Below are 27926 nucleotides of genomic sequence, written 5' to 3' on the forward strand. Positions count from 1 at the left end.
ATTTAATATAAAGGTTATGATTTGACGTATCTATATATAACCACATACGCTTAATCGGACACGATGGGCGGGATATTTATAAGTACGAATTATTGTTCATTTGACCGGACACGGGGATGGATTAATAGTTACTGGACTCATTAAAACAGGGGTGGATTACATTCAAGTATAATTGGTGTAATTGTTAACAAAGTATTAAAACCTTGAATTACACACAGTCGATAACCTGGTGGATTCATTAAACAAAGTATTAAGACCTTATTACAGTTCGAATCCCCAATTAGTTGGAATATTTGACTTCGGGTATAAGGTTAATTTGGCGAAGACCCTCGCACTTTATAATTATGACCGATGGACTATTATGGCAAAACCAGATGGACTTATTGAATAATCCAGGACAAAGGACAATTAACCTAGGGTAATAAATTAAAATCAAAATGTCAAACATCATGAGTACGGAAATTTGAATAAGCATAATATATTTTATTTTATATTTTCTCGTACTTTTATTTATTTTGTCATTTTAATTATTGTTATTTATTTTATCGTTGGTTAAATATCGTCATTTACTTTACGCTTCGCTTAAAATATAAAATCGACAAACCGGTCATTAAACGGTAAACCCCCTTTTATATATTATTATATATAATTATATATATTTTGTACAAATATAGTTATTTAAAATATAGTGTGAAATAAGCCATCTCCCTGTGGAACGAACCGGACTTACTAAAAACTACACTACTCTACGATTAGGTACACTGCCTATAGTGTTGTAGCAAGGTTTAGGTATATCCCATCTGTAAATAAATAATTAAAACTTGTGTAATCTGTATCGCTTTTCATATCAAAAATATATAGTATTTCACGTACACCTCGCACGACATCAAGTTTTTGGCGCTGCTGTCGGGGAATCGGCGAAACGCTATATTTTTAATTCATTTTTGTATAAATATATTTATTTATATTTAGAAAAACAATAAAAATATATATATAAAAAAATGAAATTAAACCTGCAAATTCTGAACCTGCATCCCTCCGCGATCTCGGAGATTTACCCTTTAGTTCTACGCGATCGCGTAGCTGTTCCTGACAGGTCAACCAGTGCATTTAGTGCGAATTTAGGGTTTATTTTTATATATTATTATTATTATTATTATTATTATTTATGGTTTATATTTATTAATATTAATATTTAGTTTGTATTTTAATTTACTTTTGTAATATTTAGTTTTAAGTTATTATTAATTATATAGCTTAATATTTTTATAATAATAATATAAAAATAATATTTTTAAAAAATTGTATTTTTATAACTTTAAGTTTTCTTTTTATATTTTGTATCCTTTAATTTCGTGTAATCGTAATATTTGTATTTTTATCGTTCGTATCTAGTTTTAAGTTCTAATATTTTTCCGTAGCTTATTTTATATTTCTAGATTTTTTTAGGCTTTACCGTAAAATCCCTTAAGTCTTTTTCTTTAGACTAAGATTTAGGTGCTCTAGAATTTTGCGACGCTGTTTATAAATTTTAGTACCTTTTAAGTTACGATGCGCTATTTTCTTATTTTTTGATGTTTTTCGACGCGTAATCTTTTTCTTTCTTATTTCTCGACACGCTAGTTTTTAGGACATCGATTTTCTATTTCTTCTCTAAAATTCCAAACGAAAAATTATTTTAAGCGGTTAAATTGATAGACATCCAAATTTTCTGATTCGTAGTAATAGTTAGATTTGTTAGTGGCGAGTTGTGGGCTTCCGATTTAAAGGGTCCTGGCTACCTGCTGCATCTATTGGCTATTCGAAACGTGGGCAAAATCAGAAAAGTCTATTAATTTGATAACTTATATAATTTTTTATTTTATAACTAATAGGATAATCAGTAAATGCACCACATTGTAGCTAAAATTTGGCCATCGCAATAAAATGGAAAATTTTGAAAACAAGGCCTTGGAAACTCCTTTTGAACTCCAAAATCAATTAAATCAATACTCTCAAACGAGTGTTGATGAAAATTTGTTTGGTCAATCTTGGATCACGAATGACGAAACGATAACTGGTTGTGAAATCTGTGGATATTATCACTCAACATGGGAATGTTATTATTACGTTCCTAAGGAAAATTATGCACCCATGGAACCTGAATGGAATGATTATGAGGAATACAATTCTAATTGGGATTATTCCCAAGAATATATCCAAACTCAACAACCAGAAGGCGAGGAAAATTATGTGCCTGAAAATTCTTTAGATTATATGAAAATCAAACTCAAAGAACTTGATGCTTAAAATGAACAAATGAGAGAGTTTGTAAATCGGCAAGCTGAAACTCTATCAGATTACACACATGTTGATCTGAGGAGTCGTGTGCAAGAAAATCTCATATTATCGAATTTTGATGAATTCGAGAGCTCCGAAATCACCAACTATCCCGATGATACTTTTTATTCAGTCTTACCAATTTCACAACATATCGACACATTAGCCTCTACCAACGAAATCATCGATCCATCAATGGATGAAGAATAAGTAAGGGTGACAAATTGGTACTCTTGGGAAAATGATAACGTTGAAAATTTTACCCCTGAGACCAAAATGGTGGGACCGATAAGTACCATTAATGAAGAAGAATTTGCTTCGATCCCGAAATTCACCATTCCACAACCTTCTAACCCAATATTCTCAATAGACGAGTCATCTACCAAAGATGAACTACAAGCTGTAATAGATATTGACACCTCGAATTTCACCCAATTGGGTAATAGAGGTGAAAACCTTGATCCCGAGAATGAACGAAAGGAAATGTTAGGAATTGTCCACCCTATAGAAATATGTATGTCAGTGTATATCGATCCATTTGACCAAGAACCAGAAAGGAGACATATCCATTTACTAAAAGCTACACTTAAAAAAGAATTAAGTAGTGACGATCGGGTGGGTCTAAACTTTAAACCCATTGATATATTTTATACCACCCGAGATGTAAATAACTGGCTCACTATTCTAATTCGTGGAACTAATTCTACCGACTTCATATATCGTCAGCTAAGTGTGGGGAAGTCTTACCCCACTTAACATTAAATTAGGGGTTCGGGTTAGTGCATAACTCGTTAATAAACATGCATAATAAGTAAGGGTAAAATACGCATTTTCAAATATTAACAAACAACTCAGAAAAGAGGCCGTTTTTGAAGAAAAAAAACATGTGTGATAAAACAAGAAGGGATGAACGATGAGGTGCACCATCTATCATTCGACGAGCTTTGAAAATACAAACTGGGTATTTTTAATCATTTTCTACACTAATCACCCTCATGAATTTATAATTAGAGTCTGATTTCATGCAAATGAGGGCATTGCATGATCTCAAGTGAGGGGAAGGGTTATAAATTCTCTCGGGTTTATACTTGGCTTATTTTCTAAATTTTATGAAAATTTTAAAAAAAATTTCAACTAAATGAATTCAAAATCATGTTTAAACATATTTATGAACGATAAAACTAGGTGTTAATTCCGAAATTATTGTTACTTCGGAAAGGACATAAATTGAGAAACAACTAAAACGCTTGAATTCATTTATTAAGATATAAAAAGACGCATGAAAAAAGCCAAGTGTGGGGAGAATGTACCAAGTTATTCAATTAAAAACTATCTATCACATGTTTTTGTAAAGTTATTGCAGGTGCTTTTATTTTGGACTAAATTAACTGGTTTACCCGATTTACTGTAATGAAAGATGGATCTACACGATGAATCAATTTCATCATTAAAAGGAAGTAAAGTTTTCCGAAAAAGACATGCGCTTCTTGATTTAGGTCAAGAAGTTGTCGTCCAGACCAGCTGTAGGTTGACGAAAAATTTAGAAAAGTCATCTCTAAAATCAGCAGGAAATCCACGGACCTCAGCATCAAACAGGGTCGCCAAGTGGTCGGACTTATCCTAACCATGAGAGGATCTGTCTCGTAAAATGGGGAGGGCGCCGTGCAAATTAGCATGATAAGACTAATGAATTAGACCTCCAGAAAGGATAATCTCCTTAAAGATTAAAAATCAGCTTTTAAGACTGATATTACTCAATCCTTGAGATTGACCTTAAAGATTGAGAATTACAAACTCATGGAATTCAATGATATCTAAACTCGAGCTTGAACGAGAAAATATTTTGATCAAAATTACAAACCGATTTGTTTTCTGAAAACCCATTTTCAATGCGTTCATTACCATTGAACGTAAAATCCTAGGAATTCACCTGGAATTCATTAGGTCACCTGAACCAAATCGAGTGTCAACCGTAAGAATGATGGTTGCATAGCATGGTCGAAGACAGGACTTTGTGCCAGACCGAAAAAAAATTATAGGGTGATCTTTACTATTGCTCCTACAAAGGATAGTAATTGCATCCGACACGTTGTAGACCATGAACATCTGCATGTCATTAGATATCGCCCTAACAGTTGCTTGTTCAACGCTTTCCTTTACAACCGGACGGTAGTTTACCGAAAGGTAATATACGGAGTAAGTATACTGGACGTGTTGCTTTCCTAATACAAGGTTAGCAAGTGGGTGACACAAAACCATAAGTTTTTAGCTAAAATTTTCAAATCTGAAACCCACCAAACCCACAAAAACATTTTGCATACACCGGTGAAGGGTTATTCCAGAAAACTTATCTAGGGTAAAAGCTAGAATGAATTTTCAAAAGATCAAATGTTTTCATAAAAATCCAATTTCCTTAAGGATCTAAATTTTTATAGTCATGTGGGACTATAAACCACATCGTTACTATCATTGTTTATACTGCCGTATCAAAATCACTGATGTATAAAGTGTGAAGAATAAAGAAGTGATTCGTGTGATTTAATTTCAAGTTTTGTATTGCTCTAGGACAAACAACGTTCAAGTGTGGGGATATTTGATAGTGCTCTAAATGAACATATATTTAGTAGCAATATCCTTCCAATATGTAAAGTTTTCAGTTGCAATTGTTCTATTTTCAAGTAATATTCGTTTAAATAAATAAGTGCGAAGACAAAAGGCGAAAACGAAGATTTGAAGATGCAAACGTCCAAAAAACTCAAAAGTACAAGATACAATTCAAGTGGTTCCATTTATTGATGAGAAACGTCTAAAAATTACAAGAGTACAAGTTGCGGAACGCAAAGTACAAGATATTAAATTATACGAAAAAGCGTTCGAAAATCCGGAACCGGGACCTGAGCCAACTATCAACGCCCGGCGCAACGGACCAAAAATTACAAGTATACTATGCACAAGAATATAATATAATATTTAAATATTTATATAAATTATTTATATATTAAATATTATATTAAATAACGTCGACAAGAAAATGGCCAAAAGTTGGTGAGCTGGAGTGCGTTACTTCGCGATCTCGGAGCTGGAAGGCACATTTGCTTCGCGATCTCGGAGCAGTCAGGAACCAAAATGCCTATAAAAGGCAACGAAGTCTGCCGAGTTTTACACACCAAAATAATAATAATAATAATACTCCCTTTGTAATAATAATATATATATAATATATATATAGTATAGGTTAGTTTTATAGTATTAGATTAGTTTGGGTAATGTAAAGGTTATTTTACGGGTTTTGAAGTCGAAGTTCTCTCCGTGTAACACTACGCGATAAATAATCAATGTAAGCTATGTTCTCCTTTTTAAATTAATGTCTCGTAACTAAGTTATTATTATGATTATTTAAGTCGAAGTAATCATGATGTTGAGCTAAATATTAAAATACGGGGTTATTGGGTTTTGGACCATAATTGGGGTTTGGACAAAAGATCGACACTTGTGGAAATTAGACTATGGGCTATTAATGGGCTTTATATTAAATTAACGATACCTCGTTAATTTAATATAAAGGTTATGATTTGACGTATTTATATATAACCACATACGCTTAATCGGACACGATGGGCGGGATATTTATAAGTACGAATTATTGTTCATTTGACCGGACACGGGGATGGATTAATAGTTACTGGACTCATTAAAACAGGGGTGGATTACATTCAAGGATAATTGGTGTAATTGTTAACAAAGTATTAAAACCTTGAATTACACACAGTTGATAACCTGGTGTATTCATTAAACAAAGTATTAAGACCTTGTTAAAGTTCGAATCCCCAATTAGTTGGAATATTTAACTTCGGGTATAAGGTTAATTTGGTGAAGACCCTCGCACTTTATAATTATGACCGATGGACTATTATGGCAAAACCAGATGGACTTATCAAATAATCCAGAACAAAGGATAATTAACCTAGGGTAATAAATTAAAATCAAAACGTCAAACATCATGAGTACGGAAATTTGAATAAGCATAATATATTTTATTTTATATTTTTTTGTACTTTTATTTATTTTGTCATTTTAATTATTGTTATTTATTTTATCGTTGGTTAAATATCGTGAGTTACTTTGCGCTTCGCTTAAAATATAAAATCGACAAACCGGTCATTAAACGGTAAACCCCCTTTTATATATTATTATATATAATTATATATATTTTGTACAAATATAGTTATTTAAAATATAGTGTGAAATAAGCCATCTCCTTGTGGAACGAACCGGACTTACTAAAAACTACACTACTCTACGATTAGGTACACTACCTATAGTGTTGTAGCAAGGTTTATGTATATCCCATCTGTAAATAAATAATTAAAACTTGTGTAATCTGTATCGCTTTTCATATAAAAATATATAGTATTTCACGTACACCTCGCACGACCTCACTTATTATATTTTATTTATCGTAATTTATTTATCGCAATTCATTTATCGCAATTTTAATTCTCGCAATTTTATTTATCGTCATTTAATTTCTGTTATTCATTTTACGCACTTTATTTATCATCATTTAAATACTATTATTTACGCATTTTAAATATCGGGACACGTATACAAGGTTTTGATATATCATATCGACGCATCTATATATATTATTTGGAATAACCATAGACACTCTATATGCGGTAATGTTCGAGTTAGCTATACAGGGTTGATGTTGATTCTAATATAATATATATACTTTGAGTTGTGATCGAGTCTGAGATATGTATACAATGGGTCACGATACGTATTAATTAATTCGAATATTATATATATATGAATTATTGATTTACTAACTGTGGACTACTAACTGTGGACTACTAACATTGGACAATTAAAATGAATTAAAATATTGATTATAACATATGAAACTAAACATTTCTTCAAGTTTGCCACTTGACTTCATCTTAAACCTCATTTATATCTAAACGATTACAATATGCGTTCAAATCTTTCATGATTTTTGAAAACACCTCAATCAAGAGGATGATTCAACCACACGTTATCTACGAAAGGGAGAACTTATACATATAGTTATGCACCTAAAAAAAAAACTCTCAGAAACTGAGTAAATGTTTAAAATGTAGCTGTGCTAATTCCTTTAGCGTTATTATTACTAAAAATAACTTTGCAACTTCTGTTCGAGATAGCCAGTTTTGTCACAGCTCCAGCAAGGCAACTTCAACTTTTCGTTCGAAACAACCTTATTATAACCTTGATATATATGCTTGCTCTTTTATTGGTACCGGGGAACCTTTTATATTCTACCATATTACCAGCAGACGTACCAGCAACCTCGTGACTCCTTGGCTTAAATCTCTCTGACAAATCAGTATATTTATCTACTGAAATCTTATCATGAACTCATCAGCATCTTGTAACGATAATTACCATATCAAATACCGGGAGGCATCGATCGATAATCTCGAATTTCTCAACGATTCTACGACAACAATTATATATATATATATATATATATATATATATATATATATATATATATATATATATATATATATATATATATATATATATATATATATATATATATATATATATATATATATATATATATATATATATATATATATATATATATATAACTTCTATCTCCTGGATTTACGAAGTTCAATTCTGAATTTTTGAAAAGTGCTTTAGCCTATGAATCAGTTTTCTGAGTTTTGAAAAAGCTGATGAAGCAGTAAAAACTGAAGACTGCCTTAACAGTCAAAAGTTTGATAATAAAGAATGACAGGCTGAAAAAGCTCAAAAATTTTGATATTGAGAAACGGATTGAGCAAACCATTAGGGAGACTAAGGACAAATACAAGGACCAAACTCTGTATTTAAAGAATCCTGATGATTCTGATGAAATCTTTAGCGAATACCTTACTCCTTAATTGCTCTAAATCATTGTGAATGAATTTCTTCATCCTCCATCGATATTAGAAATTCTAAGATATCATCGTATCTTTCATTATAAATATCCTCGATATTTCTGAAGATATTTTAAAACTATTCTTATCTGAAACCATTTATCTTTTCATGATATCAGTGTTACATCAGAAAGGAAACTATTTTAGTTTCTAAATTCTGAAAAATTCAAATTTAAAATTTGAATGTTTTGAAAGTAGTGTTCGTAATTGAAGCATGAGTTAGCATAATATAATGACACTTGATCAACGTGATTATATTACAGTAAGTCATGCTGAGTTTCTAATGAAACATGATGATTCACAGACTATAACGTCATCATGTGCCATGTTACACGACTCTTACATTTTATCTAATCAATAAACATATCAAGAACATATTTTCTTGATAGTCCTATCTTTTCTCTTGAATTCTGGTAATTTAACCAATCAAGATCGTGCTATTACAATATCTCTCTATTACATTAGTCATGTTCATTCGAAGCTTCATACATACGAATTCTGGACCATTATTCGTTTAACTTAAAGTCGGGAAGAGAATACAAAAGTATGGGACTCCAAAATAGAAAGGAAATATGAATTGAAGTATAAAAGATGAGAGTTGTGAAAATAAAGAAACGAAGAGAGTGGATTTATAGTGAGATATCCGACAGAGCAATAAAAACAGATTATCGTATCTAATCAAAGCGGATCCTAATTTCCTTAATTACCGAAGAACCAAATCTTATTACGATGATTTTCTATAAATCCCTTGAACTCCGGAAATCAATCATGTCAACGTCAAAATAAAATAAAATGACAAGACTTTGTTTTCTCATTTCGTTCTTTTGTGATAGCTTCACTTATACTCTTCGCGTGATCAAACTGTTTTATCTATATTACTCAATGATGATAAAACTCTAATTTTCAGCTTGTATGCTTCATGAAAACATATTTATTGTCAGCGATGACCATCCCAATCAAATATCGGGACGAAATTTCTTTAACGGCTAGGTACTGTGACGACCCGGAAATTTTCGATCAAATTTAAACTTGATCTTTATATGTTTTTGACACGATAAGCAAAGTCTTTAATGTTGAGTCTCGAAAATTTTGGAACTATGTTCATGTATTCAATTACCTTCGACCAGTTTCGACGATTCACGAACCATTAATTGTAAATAGATATGTGTGTGTGTGTGTGTCTATATATATATATATATATATATATATATATATATATATATATATATATATATATATATGGTAATTGAAAATATAATTTGAAATATTATATGTTATTGCTATTAAAATTTAATTATGTAAAATTAAATAAAAATAGGGTATTATAATAATTATTATTTAAAATATATCTATATATAAATAAATTTTATTAAAAATAAATATTAAATGATTGTAATACTCATTTGATTTCCAGATTAATATTAAGTAAGTTAAATTTAAACTTGTATGATTTTAAAATAAACGGCGATTCGAAAATGAGTTCTATAAATTTTAGGCTTACAAGAAATGTATTTAGGAACTATCTATTGAATTTTAAAACTTTTATATTTTACTTGGGGTTGGGAGTGAATAATTAAGTAAATTTTATTTAATAATTAATGATCTAATTTTATACCATAATGACTAAAATAAATAAATATAGCTAATTTAAAAATATGAGATTTTTCCGAAGACTTTTTATCCGCCACTGATTCTTACGAAATAGTAATCCGTGAAAACTGTCGGCACAATATACAAAAAATGCGATGGCTATCCTATTTAGGTTTCTATGCTTGATTGAAGGATTGATTTCCTTTTTCAAATTCACTTACAGTATTATAATTATTATAATTAATTATTAGATCAAGATTTTTTTTATACAATCATAGGTTATATATATCTATAGATATATGATACATACTTAGACAATTCATCACTTTCTTCTTCCTTCTCCTTCTTCTAGATCACCGGTTACCATTTTAGGTTCACCATCGATCACCAGCTACAACCACCACTTCACCATCCCTCTCTCTCAATCTCTCTCTCACTTCTGTTACGATCTCCTTTATCATTCGTGAACTCAAGACTACCATTCCACCATTACATCCTTCGGCCACCATTAAACCCATTTTTTTTATTAGACGGCCCGAACCGGTAACCAATATGACCCATGTAAACCACCACCATCTTTCCATGCAATTAATTGTTTCTTTTCATTTTCCTTGTCACCAACAAAACAAGCTTACAACCACCATAACCTTGACCTCTTTATCGAATCACCTATAACTACTTGTGATTTGGTGTAACCATCAACCATTTAACCATCTTGCTCACTACTACTATATGTTATTCGAACCTGCAACACAAACCCGAACATCTTTCGTTGAATATTACAATAATTATTCCATTCGAAGGCTATTCATCTCGTTGTACGATCCAAACCCACTTTGATCACACTATCACTACCACCATAACAAACCACTAAACCACCGCTACTATCACTCTCTCTCTCTCTTCTCTCTCACATCTTTATAATTATTTTTCTTCTTCGTGAACCACGATCAACAATCACAATCACCTCCACCTCTCACATCAACAACAACCATGATCAAATACTTTTACTGCTAAACTGTTTCTATTTTTCTGTTTCTTTGACAAACACAAACAACCACCACTCGCCATTTTTGTTCTACTATGATTGTTTATGTTTCAGCCCGTACACCACCACCATCCAACCTGCAAATCCTTCGTGAACTGTTGATATTTTTCTACAGTATTACAGCTGTTTAGCAACCCAAGAACCAACCAACTGCCGCGGTAACTGCCATGTTTCTATTTCGTCAAGTTGCTGTTAGGACCCCGAAGTTGTATAGTGTTAATGTGAAATAAGCTTAATTGATGGTTCCTTAGAAGAGGGCTATATAAGGAACCTAAGTATTCCTAATTATATAGCCATTGCATTGTAACTGAGTTCTGGAAGCTGTGGAATGTAAATCTTGTTAATTCTCTCTAATACCGAATCTCCTTCACACTTACCGAATCTCATTCTATCTTATCATTTCTCTCAATCTCAACATGATCTGACCTATCATTTGGTATCAGAGCTTCCATGGAGTTATATTACATCACTAGATCGATCCAGAGATTGAAGATTACAGAATATGAACACTCTCAGTATTTTAAATCAGACTCGATATAATCGAATCTGATAATCTGACGTTCTGATTCATGTGATAAGTTCAGCAAAGGTGTATTAGGTTGATTAAAAAGAGTTTTAATCATCATTACAGCTTTTTAACATCAATTATGGAGAATCAAGTTGATTTTTAGAGTTCATGGCTAAAACTCTCGGTATCCATCAATTACAGCTTGATTCTGTAGTTAAGTAAAGATTTGAGGTTTCAGTTGTGATCGTGAGGTGTTTAATGACATTTCTGACGGTTTAATTTCATCAATTCTTCAAGTTTTAAAGATTTGATACACATTCGGTATCGTAACTGTCATATAAAATCTGCTTCAAAGCTATTAATTCTCAATCAGTGTTGCAGATTGTGGTGTGTTTATGATTCTATCACATTCGGTTTGGTCATACGTAGCTAATTAGTGTGATTTGAGAAAGGATTTGTTTGAATTCTAAGTTTTCATACTTAGACTCGGTATTGTCAACTGCTACAGTTGACATTCGGTATCCTATACATTCGGTATCTTTGATATTTTGTGTGATACTAACTTGTTTCCTTGTGCAGCAAGGTTACAGAATCTAATTCAAAGGAATTGAATTGTGTTTGAATTCAAATTTATACAGAATCTGACTACCGAGTTAGATACCGAATCAGCATCTCGGTATCACTTAATTCATTGGTTTTAAGTGTTCTCAGGTTACAAATCTTGTGGTTACTGAGTATTTACCGAATCTGGGTGTGTTACTTGTATTTCTGATCAGTTTCTGATACAGAATCCGGTTTATCGAATCTGCTACAGTACAGAATCTGTACAGAATCTGCTACAGTACCGAATCAGTTACCGAATCTGACATTTGTGTTAGATTGTTGTGATTTTTCATCTTAGATGTGAGTAATACCGAATCTTTACCGAATCTACCTCATTTTCAAGATGTCTACTCAAGATACTTTGATCATTGGATCAGATTCCCAACCTCCAGTGTTGTTTGATGGCAAGTACACTCAGTGGCTTCACCGTATCACTCGGTACATAGACTACGAGGGTGAGAAGGCAAAGTACATATGGGCTTCTCTGAGATATGGTCCAGTTGTAGATTATCATCCGTGTAACGACCTGACAAAATCGTTAACTTAGGTCCCGTTGCGTGGTCATAGTCCCTATATGAGACACGTTTGACCAAAATTATGTCGCATTCATTTGAAACGTACAAGACTTACAAAGTTTAGTTTACCAAATGGTTCGACAACAAGTTTAAGTTTACAAAAGCTGTAAAGTATAAATGAAATAACTTGCGACATAATAAGTTGAAAATCACGGTTGCTATAAATAGCGTAAGTATGTATGCTATAAGTTTGAATCCAAAGGTGCTATCACTAGCGTATGCATGTATGCTTGACCCCAAGCAAGTAATCAAGGTGTGCGGAAGCATGTATTAAGTAGCTAAGTATGAACCTGAGAAACATATAGAAAACTGTCAAAGAAACATGTTAGTGAAATCATAGGTGTATTAATAAACGTTGTTTTGAACCACAAGATTTTGTATTTCCATAACGTTGATTATCTAAATCGTTTGCATTCCAAAAGTATGTTTGCGAGCAGCCAATTATCAAGGCTTAACTTTCCATCCATAAAACCCCATCACAATAGTGTTAGAACATACACTGTTTCTCGGAAATATATTTCATCCGTAGACGGTAGAGAACCATCTGAATGAGGGTTTGTCAAACCCGTATGGCCATACAACATAAGTTCTCGCTTACACCCGACAAGTGTAACTAATGATAATCGAATTGAGGATTTTTGTTTAAACTCGCTGTGAAATGTTTGTTTCTTCGTACTTGTGTTCAAAGCATAAAAGTATGTAGTATAAAACTGTATATGTTTCTCATCCCATGATTAAAGTATAAAAGTTGTTGAAAGATGGGACTAGATCTCACCTCGAGTGCACGAGTATAAATGTACTTCACAAAGTAAACGTGTGCATGAAAGTTGCTTAGCCTCGACCTAAACAAGTAAGTTGTATCAATTAACCGGTTACGACACAAGGTCGGGCGAAATGTGTTCAATTAGTCCTATGGCTCGTTACGACTCGATTATGTAGCATGTGAATCAAGTTGTCAAGTTCCATGCAAAAATCAAGTATAAAAGAAGATTAGAATGATTGCATAAGTGTTTGGTTAAGTTTGAATAAAAGTCAAAATTTGGTCAAAGTCAAAGTCAACGAAAAAGTCAACACGTTCGGGTCGGGTCCCGAACTATTTTTCTGAGGTTTTTAATCATATATAAGCACGTTAGAACCAGTTACATGTGAATCGGAGGTGCGTAGCATAACAAACATTTTTCAAAAAAGTGTCATGGTGATCAGCCGCTGAACACGGCTTATGTCGCGCCGCGGCCATTAACTGGAGCTGGTGCTTGGCTCGTACCAAAAGTCTAAGTCCCAAACCAAATTTCATTCAAACACATTTAACGAACCATAAACGTTCAAGGCACGTATCTTATATCGTTGGAAAGGTAATTTGACGAGGAACACAACTAAAAACATTTTATCAATCAAAATTACATCATTTAAATGACCAAATCCTCGTCGAATGATCGTTAAAAGTTCATCATTGAAGTTTCAAGTTCGTAAAACGCATTTTATGATTCGGGAAACCAATTTACACATACGATATGCCGTTTCGAAGGTAATTACGCATACAATACAACTAAACACTTACAAATAACATTGCAAAGCATTTAATGCATCAAATGTTCGTATTAAGATCTATCAAACCCTAACCAAGAATCACAAAATCAAGAATCAAGTTAATGTAAGGTTTTCATGTCATCCAACATACCAAAACGAAGCTAATGATGCTAGTAACACTTTTAACACATAAGGTTTAACATCTAACAACATTTAATCAACCAAAATCAAGGATTTAACAAACCTATTTCAAGTGTTCATGCTAGTTACTCAAAACATCAAGAACAAGCAAACAAATCACATATTCATGTTATAAACGAGCCATAGACACTAACTAACACCATTTCAAGTCTATAAAATGAATTAGAGAAATCTAGAGTTTTTTGAAACTTTACCCCAAGTAGTGAAATTGGTACCAAATTGAAGAGGATGATGCAAGGATCACAAATATGTAGTCAGATTTGTTGTGAGCGTCCTAGATGTGAAATAGATGATGAATTTGTGAAGTGGGTGTTTGAGAGTAAAAATGGAAGTATGAAGAAGAGATAAGAGAGAGTGAGAGATGGAGGGTGGGTGGTGGTGACTAGTTGGCCACTAGTCTCCACTTTGGTCCCTTGGCAACAATAGTCCCTCGAGTTTAAAAGCGGGCGCGTGAATTAACCGAACGAATATTTTAAAACGCTAGAGTAAGCGAGAGATGTTATAGTTAAATAACAGAAATGTTAAGAACGTTAGTTAACGAAATATACGAATTTAGATAATGAAAGATATTATCTAAAAAAAAAGACGGGCGTTAAAATAATTTAACGAAAAAATGCGGGATGTTACATTACCTACACCTTAAAAGAAATTTCGTCCCAAAATTTAGTTGGAAGTAGTAGTCGTTGATTCTTCTCGAGATCTTGCGTTGCCAATTCTACAAATGAGTGAAGGTACTTCCTTGGGCATTCCAACGAACTTTGATAGTCGGGATTTCATGTCATCTCAGAGTTTGGTTTCACGATTCATAGTATCAATCGGTTCTCCTAGGAAGTATAGTTTATCATCGATAGTAAGCTCATCGAAGAGGATAACAAGTTCTTGTTCTGTAAGACACTTCTTTAAGTTTGATACATGGAATGTAGGATGAACAGAATTTCGATTGAGTTGGGAGTTCGAAACGGTAATCAACGGGTCCAATACGCTCCAAGATTTCAAAAGGATCAAAATATCGCGAATTTAGCTTTCTACGTTTCCCGAAACGGATTACACCTTTTCAAGGTGCGACTTTTAACATTACGTGGTTACCCACTTGGAATTCGAAAGGTTTACGTCTAACATCGGCGTAGCTATTTTGGCGACTATGGGCCGTCTTGAGTCTTTCTTGGATTTGAACGATCCTAACGGTTATTTCATGAATGAGTTCAGGTTCAGTGGTTTGTTTGTCACCTACTTCGGTCAACAATTAAGAAAAATGACAGTTGCAGCTATACGAGTTCTCGAAAGGTATGTCGTTAATACTCGGGTGATAACTATCGTGGTAAGAGAATTCGTTAAAGGCAAATACTTTCCTCAAGTAAATTTGAAGTTGATAACACAAAATTGTATTATGGTTTCCAAGGTTTGAATTGTATGTTTGTTTGGTTCGTCTGTTTGTGGTTGATGTGCTGTACTCATGTCTAAACGTGGTCCCGAGGCTTTTTGTAAGGCACTCCGAAATTTAAAAGTGAAACGAGGATCTCGATCCGAAACGTGGTACATTTCTTTAAGGTAGATTTGAACAAGTTCGTTAGGACTTGAAAAAGTTAGTTAGAACAAGTTTCTCAAGAAATTCGCATCGCGGAAGATTTATCAGTTTTCGAAAACGTTTGTTAGAGCAAGTTTCTTATCGGTTTCTGAAAATGTTCATTAGGACTATTCACCCTCGAGGCGAATACTAGTATAATGTGAAGAGTCTCTCTCTCCATTGAGAATTTAGATAAAAGATTTCCTTATACGGAAGTACGAGTGTAATGCGTGAGAAGTTTCCGCCTCGATGTGAGAATATATCAAGCATGTTGTAGTTCGTCGATAAAACTGTGCGAAAACGAGATAGTATACACGTGTAACATACGTTTGGAGTTGAAAGAATTGGTCATTCGTTCAGAAGCATAAATAGGATTTGGTAATATCAAGATGTGTCCCTGGTATGATTGTTATCAATATTCTCGAAGTTTTTAGAAGGCAACAAGGAAAAATAAAGTCATGTACATGGCACATGATGGTGATTAGGTTGATCGAGTCCAATCACCATCACGAGTCATTAGAACTTTGGTATGACTTACTATAATATAACCATGTTGATCGAGTGTCATTATATTACACTTAACTCATACCTCCATTCCCACATCACTCCATAAAATCAAGTTCGTGTAATCGTGAAGATTTAAAATGAACAAAGTGTGATGACATCTCTAACGTGACTCGTATTGAATCGAAAGAATTAGTGCAACTCTGAAGATGCGTTTCCCGAGGAAAGTGTGTAAATGATTGTTCACGTCAATGCGGTTCAAGTCAAACAATAATGTCTTTAGGCACAGAATAGTAACGAAGTATGATAACGAGTAGTACGCAACCGTAGTGATAAGTAGTGATGACGATACTCATCTAAAGTAGTGGTGGTAACTTTACAACACTTGTGGATAGTAAGCCGGGACGGTGACGAATAACAACCGAGGAGACAGAGTTCCCGAACTAGTGTGACTAATGAACTCGTCGTCATCCTTACGCATATGAATCTTGAATTTACGTGTGTTACCAGAAAGTGGCAGAATACCGATTCGTATGATGAAAGTTTGGTACCATTAAAAAGTTTGCCTAAGAATGATGCAAGTATAATGCACAAGTAGTCAAGTAAGTGCTATCTATAGCAAATGTATGTCAGAATGCAATGGCTAACTATCCGGTTGTAGTCTAGATTCACTAATGCGTCCTAACGACTCTGTCAGACACACTAATGCACATCCTAGATCCCTACAACCAACACTCTGATACCATCTGTAATGACCCGACAAAATCGTCATTGACGGCACCGTTAACTTAGGTCCCGTTGCGTGGTCATAGTCCATATATGAGACGCGTTTGACCAAAATTATGACGCATTCATTTGAAACGCACAAGATTTACAAAGTTTAGTTTACCAAACGGTTCGACAACAAGTTTAAGTTTACAAAAGCTGTAAAGTATAAATGAAATAACTTGCGACATAATAAGTTGAAAATCACGGTTGCTATAAATAGCGTAAGTATGTATGCTATAAGTTTGAATTCAAAGGTGCTATCACTAGCGTATGCATGTATGCTTGACCCCAAGCAAGTAATCAAAGTGTGCGAAAGCATGTATCAAGTAGCAAAGTATGAACCTGAGAAACATATAGAAAACTGTCAACGAAAAATGTTGGTGAAATCATAGGTGTATTAATAAACGTTGTTTTGAACCACAAGATTTAGTATTTCCATAACGTTGATTATCTAAATCGTTTGCATTCCAAAAGTATGTTCGCGAGCACCCAATTATCAAGGCTTAACTTTCCATCCATAGAACCCCATCACAATAGTGTTAGATCATACATTGTTTCTCGAAAATATATTTCATCCGTAGACGGTAGCGAACTGTCGGAATGAGGGTTTGTCAAACCCGTATGACTATACAACATAAGTTCTCGCTTACACCCGGCAAGTGTAACAAATGATAATCGAATTGAGGATTTTTATTCAAACCAACTGTGGAATGTTTGTTTCTTCGTACTTGTGTTCAAAGCATAAAAGTATGTAGTATAAAACTGTATATGTTTCTCATCCCATGATTTAAAGTATAAAAGTTGTTGAAAGATGGGACTATGATCTCGCCTCGAGTGCACGAGTATAAATGTACTTCACAAAGTAAAAGTGTGCATGAAAGTTGCTTAGCCTCGACCTAAACAAGTAAGTTGTATCAATTAACCAGTTACGACACAAGGTAGGGCGAAATGTGTTCAATTAGTCCTATGGCTCGTTACGACTCGATTATGTAGCATGTGAATCAAGTTGTCAAGTTCCATGCAAAAATCAAGTATAAAAGAAGATTAGAACGATTGCATAATGTTTGGTTAAGTTTGACTAAAAGTCAAACTTTGGTCAAAGTCAAAGTCAACGAAAAAGTCAACACGTTCGGGTCGGGTCTCGAACTATTTTTCTGAGGTTTTTAATCATATATAAGCACGTTAGAACCAGTTACATGTGAATCGGAGGTGCATAGCATAGCAAACATTTTTCGAAAAAGTGTCATGGTGATCAACCGTTGAACACGGCTTATGTCGCGCCGCGACATGGAATGGCGGCGCCGCGACAATTAACTGGAGCTGGTGCCTGGCTCATTTCAAAAGTCTAAGTCCCAAACCAAATTTCATTCAAACACATTTAACGAACCGTAAACATTCAAGGCCCGTATCTTATATCGTTGTAAAGGTAATTTGGCGAGGAACATAACTAAACTCATTTTATCAATCAAAATTACATCATTTAAATGACCAAATCCTCGTCGAATGATCGTTAAAAGTTCATCATTGAAGTTTCAAGTTCGTAAAATGCATTTTATGATTCGGGAAACCAATTTACACATACGATATGCCGTTTCGAAGGTAATTACGCATACAATACAACTAAACAGTTACAAATAACATTGCTGTAACGACCCGGATTTTTCGATCGTTTTATACTTATGAGATTAATATTTACATAAAATAAACCTTACCAACATGATAAGCAATCCAAACTGTTGAGACTTATGTTTTTGAAAAGAGTTTCACACAACGTTTGACCGTCCAATTTGACCGATGATATCACGAACTATATAACACACGATAATTATACGATTATGTATATGTACATATCTATACATATTTAACATGATTTAAGGATGGTTTAACATTTCATTGTGAACTAACAACAATGAGTTATAAGTATACTTTGAGACCACAAACTTAAGTTTTCAAAACGATAACTATATGTAACGTTCTTTGACATATATACTTACAATCTATAATGTGTTGGTGATCTATGTCACCAATATGATTTAAGTGTAATGGGATTAATTTGTAACCAAAATAATCTTGAAAAATATCGAACAAGTTTGGGGAAGTGTGGAGTGCACACTTGTTTGAACTTATCTTGATTATGACGGGGGTTCGGGGGCAGCGCCCCCGATAAGCGGGGTCCAAGGGGTGGCAACCCCTGGCGGGGTCCAAGGGGCAGAGCCCCTGGCTGGGCTAACATTGCTTTATTAAAAATGTCTTAAAATTTTATTTTGGCTCGGTTTGACCCAAAAATAAAAGCCCAGTTTTGAGCCTCTTTTACAGTTATAAACCCGTCCATATTTGAATTCTCGTTCCGATTCCTCAAAATTTCTACAAGTATATCTAGGGTATATGTAACCGTATCATACCCAGCTTCTATACGTATTTACTATTGGTATATACCAACAATAAAATTCAATGATCAGCCACTAGACATGATGTTACATGTGGGAACCAGCCATTTAACCTCATGTGTGACTTTTGTGCAAGAAAACAAACTAAATATCCTATATATCCATCCCATAATCATGATATTTTGCACACACACATACAATTTCATTTCCAATTTTCTTTCAAGTTAATTCACTCCCTAATCTCTCTTCATTTACCTACTCAAGAACGTATCAATATAGTCATCCGATTTCAAGGAGATTACTTCCAATCTTTCAATCCCACTCCACCACTCTTTTGATTCCAAGATTTTTCTTACCTTTTCCAGTAGCTTTGTCCAAGTAACTTGAGGTAGTAACCTTATTCATAACCTTATTCGATTCATATTTATATAGCAATCTTATTTTGTGTTATAAAATTTTAACAACAAGAACATAGTTTGAGTGATTTCAAACTTGTTCGCAAACTAAATAGATCCTTCTAATTTGATTTTTAAAAAAACTTCAAGACCTGTAATATATCATATTATGACAAAATTGGATTAATCATATCTTGGCTAATTAACATAATAATTAATATATATTTACTTATGATTTTATTTTATATATTTCAGGACCACCCGTAAACAACACGAGAAGATTAATCATAAGACCTCATGATTGTACGCAACACGTCATTTGACAACACGGTACTTTATGTACGCAACACGTCATTTGACAACATGGTACCATGGGTCAAGATTAATTCTGATCAACACGAATACGATGGGGTTTTTATTTATTTTATTTAAGCAACTAATTATGGACCACTAACATCGGACTGCTAACTACGGACTAAGAAAATATTAAAAGTATTAAAAGTGTATATATATATATATATATATATATATATATATATATATGTAACGATTACTTGAAAAGAAAATATGTTGATATATTATATATATGGTCAGGTTCGTGATATCTATCGGAGACCAAGTCGAGTTAAATACCTTCAAGACAAAAGTGAGTATATAGTCCCACTTTTAAACTCTAAATATTTCGGGATGAGAATACATGCATTTTATGATTTACGTTATGGACATAAGTGATTAAAAATATATATTCTACGTTGAGTTGTACCACTGGCATACTTCCCTGTAACTTGGTAACTACTATTTACATGAGGTATTGTAAACGCGAATCCTGTTGATAGATCTATCGGGCCTGACAACCCCAACCGGACTGGACGACCAGTATTCAACGGTTGCACAGTACTTCATTTCGGTGACTACACTTGGTACGGTGTAGTAAGATTTCATAATAAAGGGAATATGCGACGTTGATTAAATGTTAAGTATGGTTATCAAGTGCTCAACAACTTAGAATATTTTTATTAAAACGTTTATATATGAAATCTTGTGGTCTATATTCATAACGCTGCCGGCTTTAAACCTATATCTCACCAACTTTATGTTGACGTTTTAAGCATGTTTATTCTCAGGTGATAACTAAAAGCTTCCGCTGCAACATGTTGAATTTAAGCAAGATCTTGAGTATGCATATTTGTGTCAAAAATAAAACTGCATATCGGAGGATTTGTAATGTAAAATATGTTGGAGGTCGTATTGTTATTATCACATGTAAAGTTTGTAAGTCTAAGATTATCGCTAAACGATAATCATTATTAAGTTGTTTAAACCTTGTATTTGTAATAAAAGCTATGGTTTGTATTGTAAAAACGAATGCAGTTTTTGAAAAATGTCGCATATAGAGGTCAATACCTCGCGATGAAATCATATGTTATTGTATTCGTCCTTATGGTTAAGGTCGGGTTATGACATGTGGTATCAGAGCGTTGGTCTTAGAGAACCAGAGAATTTTCATTAGTGTGTCTTATCGAGTTTGTTAGGATGCATTAGTGAGTCTGGACTTTGACCGTGTTTGATTTCGAAAACTATTACCTATCCTTGTTGGTTAAAAATTAATATGTAAATATTATGTGGTATTAACATGCTAGTTGTTATGTGATAGATGTCTGGCTTAGAACTTATTATCACATTCAGCGACTCCGAACCAGACTCTTCAGATGGTGTTCCAGTCATTAATCTATCTGATGATGAAAACAATACCTTTGAGGAAGACTCACAAGTTCCGGATGAATCAATTGAAGAGGAACCGGAAAGTAATCCTGAGGAGGAAGAAATACAGGAAATTACAAAAGACAAGTTCGAACGAGGAAAGAAACGAAAGGCTACTGAAATGGAAAATCTAAATCCCGAGTCTAGAGAGGATGTTGTGGCACCAACTCCACCAGATACTTCCACACCTATTCCCGCTATTCCTATTAGTTCTATCCCGACATCCAGTTCTTCGGTTCCTCAGCCAAAACGCAGGGAGACAACCAGGATAACCTTTAAGCGATTTCTTTGAACACAAACGCTTTGGGTTAAATGATGCGCTGTTGTTTTAAACCATGGGATCATATAATGTTTTGTATAATATTACTAGTGTGGTTTGCTTAATGTTTGATGTAAGATAAGCATATGTAAAATAGTGAAGTGAAATGGAATAATTTTCCATGGTTAAGTATTATTTGGGTGGTAGTAATTGATTTTCGTACTAAGCTATTAAGTATGAACTTTAACGGGTAGGTACTACCCTAGATATAATTATAAAACGCTAATAAGAAGAAAAGGCTTTTATAATAATAACTGGTTCATATTATTAATAAGCTACGATGTACTGTAAATACATACTACATCTATAATATTCCATGTGAATAATTATTTTTTTTTCATTCTTGTTGAAGATTATGGCGCGATTGAACCGAATGACGGAACAAGAAATCCAGGAACTCATCAATCAGCGAGTGAACGACAGAATGTTATGGGTCGAGGCTGCAAGAGGTGCTGCAGTTAACCCAAATCCTCGTGTGGGGTGTACTTACAAAACTTTTCAAGGTTGCAAGCCCTCATCATTCAGTGGAACAGAAGGACCGGTTGGTTTAACCAGGTGGATCGAAAAGATTGAGTCTGTGTTTAAAATCAGTGGTTGTATTGAGAAGGACATGACCAAGTATGCATCGTGCACCCTACAAGATAGTGCACTCACGTGGTGGAAAAACTATGTGAAGGCCGTAGGAGGAGATGTAGCTTATGATACTCCTTGGGAAGAATTCAAAACAATGCTAATCAACGAATATTGTCCAAGGAACGAGGTTAGGAAGTTGGAAGCTGAATTACGAAGCCTGAAAGCTGTTGGTACTGAACTCACCACCTACAATCAGCGATTCATGGAATTAGCTTTGCTATGTCCCGAATTGGTACCAACCGAAGAACGGAAGATTGAACTGTACAAAGACGGTTTGCCTAAAAAGGTCAAGGCAAATGTTACAGCATCCAAACCCAAGACTATTCATGAAGCTATCACCATGGCGAACGAGTTGATGGACCAGATTATTCTGGATAAGAACACCGATGTCAAGACATCGGGAAACAAAAGAAAGTGGGAAGGTAATCATCAACAATCCAACAAGAAACAAGAAACCACGCAAGGTGCGGGTAGCGGTTCGAACTCAGGTTACAAGGGACGAAATCCTTTATGTAACAGATGCCACAAACATCACTCTGGTTATTGTAATGTGGTGTGCAACAATTGTAATCGAAAAGGTCATCTTGCTGAAGATTGTAGGGTTCCCGCTACAAATACAAACGGTACCAAGACTCCTGCCACCAATGCAAATAGAACTGCCTTGGCCACTGTTACTTGTTATGGGTGTGGGAAACAGGGTCATTATAAGAGTCAGTGCCCGAATCCAGAGAAGAATAACGGATCTGCACGTGGAAGAGCATTTGTTATTAATGCTAGGGAGGCGTATGAAGACCCGGAGCTTATTACGGGTACGTTTACCATTAATAACTTATCCGCATCTATTATATTTGATACTGGTGCCGATAGAAGTTACGTGTGTAGAGACTTTCACGCTAAATTGAATTGTTCATCATTACCTCTAGATGCTAAGTACATGATTGAGTTAGCTAATGGTAAACTAATTAAAGCCGATAAAATTTGCCGTGATTGTAGAATAAATTTAGCCGGAGAAACATTTAAGATTGATTTGATACCCGTAGAATTAGGAAGTTTTGATGTAATAGTCGGCATGGACTGGATGTCCAAAATAGGAGCTGAAGTTGTGTGCGCCAAGAAGGCAATTCGCATTCCTCGTAAGGATAGAACGCCATTAATGATTTATGGAGAGAAGGGTAACTCAAAGCTAAACTCATTAGTTGTTTGAAAGCTCAAAAGTGCTTGAAGAAAGGGTGCTATGCTATCCTAGCACATGTTAATAAATTCGAAACGAAGGAAAAAGTAAAGAGCATCAACGACGTGCCTGTGGCAAGAGATTTTCCTGAAGTATTTCTGGAAGAGTTGCCGGGATTACCTCCATTTAGATCTGTAGAATTTCAAATAGATCTAGTACCAGGAGCTGCACCATCTGAGATGAAAGAGTTACAAAGCCAGTTACAAGAATTACTGGACCGCGGTTTCATTCGACCGAGCACTTCACCGTGGGGAGCTCCGATTTTATTCGTCAAGAAGAAAGATGGATCTTTCCGAATGTGTATAGATTATCGTGAATTAAATAAGTTAACTATCAAGAATCGGTATCCACTACCGAGAATTGATGACTTATTTGATCAATTACAAGGATCATGTGTGTACTCGAAAATCGACTTAAGATCGGGCTATCATCAATTACGTGTCAAAGAAGAAGATATTCCGAAAACTGCTTTTCGGACACGCTACGGTCATTATGAATTTTTGGTCATGCCGTTTGGGTTGACTAATGCGCAGTGTTGTAAATCTCCCGAGATCTCCCCGATATCTCCACCGAGATCTCGTTTTTAGAAGGCAACCGAGACGAGATGTTCATCTCCCGAGATTTCTCGGTCAACAGGGTCAAACTTAGTCATAGCCATAATTTCTCGGATTTTCTTGCTAATTTGTAAGATTTTCTTGGAAAATTCGTAATTTCTAAGATTTTCTCGCTCACTTCTCGGATATTTTTGTAAAATCTCGTAAAAAAGTATATAAATATACATATATTTATGTTTTTATGTATAATTTTATTAAAAAAACTATAAAGTCAATGTAAGTCAACGTCCGAGATCTCCCCGAGATTATTCCGAGATGCCGAGATCTCCCTAAAAAAGTCCAAACGAGATCTCCCCGAGATCCGAATTCTCCAACCTTGCTAATGCGCCAGCTATATTCATGGACCTCATGAATCGAGTTTGTAGTCCGTATTTAGATAAGTTTGTTATCGTTTTCATTGACGATATTCGTATTTATTCCAAGAGTGAGCAAGAGCATGAGCAGCATTTAAGGTTGGTATTAGAATTGTTAAGAAAAGAACAGTTATACGCCAAATTTTCTAAGTGTGCATTTTGGTTGAAAGAAGTGCAATTTCTTGGCCACGTTGTTAGTAGCAAAGAAATTCAGGTTGATCCAGCTAAAATTGAGGCCATTGAAAAATGGGAGACTCCTAAGACACCAACGTAGATACGCCAATTTTTGGGTTTAGCCGGTTATTATAGAAGGTTTATTCAAGATTTTTCCCGAATAGTTAAACCATTGACAGCGTTAACACAAAAAGGGAAGAAGTACGAATGGACCGTTGAGCAGGAGAGTGCATTTCAATTACTCAAGAATAAGTTGACCACGGCACCTATTTTATCATTACCTGAAGGGAACGATGATTTTGAGATATATTGTGATGCTTCGCGACAAGGTTTTGGTTACGTCCTTATGCAACGAAAGAAAGTTATTGCATACGCATCTCGACAATTGAAGATTCACGAGCGGAATTATACGACGCATGATCTAGAATTGGGGGCAGTAGTGTTTGCATTGAAGATATGGAGACACTATTTATATGGAGTAAAATGCACTGTGTTTACTGATCATAAAAGCCTTCAACATATTTTCGATCAGAAACAGCTGAACATGAGGCAACGTAGGTGGGTCGAGCTGATAAACGACTATGATTGTGAGATTCGCTATCATTCCGGGAAAGCGAATGTAGTAGCCGATGCTCTAAGCAGAAAGGAACGGGAACCAATTCGAGTACGAGCAATGAACATAAAAATTCGCATGAATCTCAACTCACAAATCAAAGAGGCTCAACGAGAAGCTCTTACTAAAGAAAACATAGGAAATGAAATAATGAAGAAGTATGAGAAGCAACTCGTTATGCGGGAAGACGGAATTCGATATTTTGCAAACCGTATTTGGGTACCGAAGTTGGGTGGATTAAGGAAGTTGATATTGAATGAGGCACATAAGACAAGATACTCGATACATCCTAGAGTTGGAAAGATGTATCAAGATCTTAAGACGCATTATTGGTGGCCTAATTTAAAGACAGATGTTGCAACATATGTTGGGGAATGTTTAACTTGTTCCAAAGTCAAAGCAGAACATCAGAAGCCGTCAGGGTTACTTCAACAACCAGAAATCCCAGAATGGAAATGGGATGGTATTACCATGGATTTCATCACAAAGTTACCTAAGACTGCCTGGGGTTATGACACCATTTGGGTAATAGTTGATCGTCTCACCAAATCTGCACATTTCTTGCCTATAAAGGAAACGGATAGAATGGAGAAACTATTACGATTATACATAAAGGAAATTGTTTCAATGCATGGAATACCTATTTCCATTATATCCGATCGTGATAGTAGATTTACATCAAAGTTTTGGCAATCACTACAGGAGGCCCTGGGAACCCGTTTGGATATGAGCACCGCATACCATCCGCAAACTGACGGGCAGAGTGAAAGAACAATTCAGACTCTTGAAGACATGCTTAGGGCATGTGTGATCGATTTTGGAAATGGATGGGATAAATATCTACCATTAGCAGAATTCTCGTATAATAATAGTTATCATGCGAGCATTAAAGCTGCACCATTTGAAGCACTGTATGGAAGGAAGTGTAGATCCCCTATCTGTTGGAATGAAGTAGGAGATCAACAATTAACTGGTCCCGAGATCATCCATGAAACTACTGAGAAGATAGTGCAAATCAAGGAGAGATTGAAAACAGCCCGTAGTCGCCAAAAGAGCTACGCCGATGTCCGAAGGAAACCATTAGAGTTTCAGATCGATGACATGGTTATGCTAAAGGTGTCACCTTGGAAAGGTGTAATACGTTTTGGAAAAAGGGGTAAACTGAACCCAAGGTATGTAGGCCCGTTCAAGATCATCGAACGCATCGGACCGGTAGCTTATCGACTCGAGTTACCACAACAACTCGCTGGGGTACATAATTCATTTCACATCTCAAACCTCAAGAAATGTCTTGCAAAGGAAGATCTCACCATTCCTCTTGAAGAAATCCAAGTCGACGAGAAACTACAATTCATAGAAGAACCAGTCGAAATCATGGACCGTGAAGTTAAACAACTCAAGCAGAGCAACATACCAATCGTCAAGGTTCGTTGGAATGCTCGAAGGGGTCCCGAGTTTACTTGGGAACGAGAGGATCAGATGAAACAAAAGTATCCACATTTGTTTCCCGACAACGCAAAATAGGTACAACTTTAAAATTTTGGGACGAAATTTATTTAACGGGTAGGTACTGTAACGACCCGGATTTTTCGATCGTTTTATACTTATGAGATTAATATTTACATAAAATAAACCTTACCAACATGATAAGCAATCCAAACTGTTGAGACTTATGTTTTTGAAAAGAGTTTCACACAACGTTTGACCGTCCAATTTGACCGATGATATCACGAACTATATAACACACGATAATTATACGATTATGTATATGTACATATCTATACATATTTAACATGATTTAAGGATGGTTTAACATTTCATTGTGAACTAACATCAATGAGTTATAAGTATACTTTGAGACCACAAACTTAAGTTTTCAAAACGATAAATATATGTAACGTTCTTTGACATATATACTTACAATCTATAATGTGTTGGTGATCTATGTCACCAATATGATTTAAGTGTAATGGGATTAATTTGTAACCAAAATAATCTTGAAAAATATCGAACAAGTTTGGGGAAGTGTGGAGTGCACACTTGTTTGAACTTATCTTGATTATGACGGGGGTTCGGGGGCAGCGCCCCCGATAAGCGGGGTCCAAGGGGTGGCAACCCCTGGCGGGGTCCAAGGGGTAGAGCCCCTGGCTGGTTTGACCCAAAAATAAAAGCCCAGTTTTTGAGCCTCTTTTACAGTTATAAACCCGTCCATATTTGAATTCTCGTTCCGATTCCTCAAAATTTCTACAAGTATATCTAGGGTATAT

This window comes from Rutidosis leptorrhynchoides, chromosome 2, assembly GCF_046630445.1.
Source record: "Rutidosis leptorrhynchoides isolate AG116_Rl617_1_P2 chromosome 2, CSIRO_AGI_Rlap_v1, whole genome shotgun sequence".
In the NCBI taxonomy this organism is placed as follows: Eukaryota; Viridiplantae; Streptophyta; class Magnoliopsida; order Asterales; family Asteraceae; genus Rutidosis; species Rutidosis leptorrhynchoides.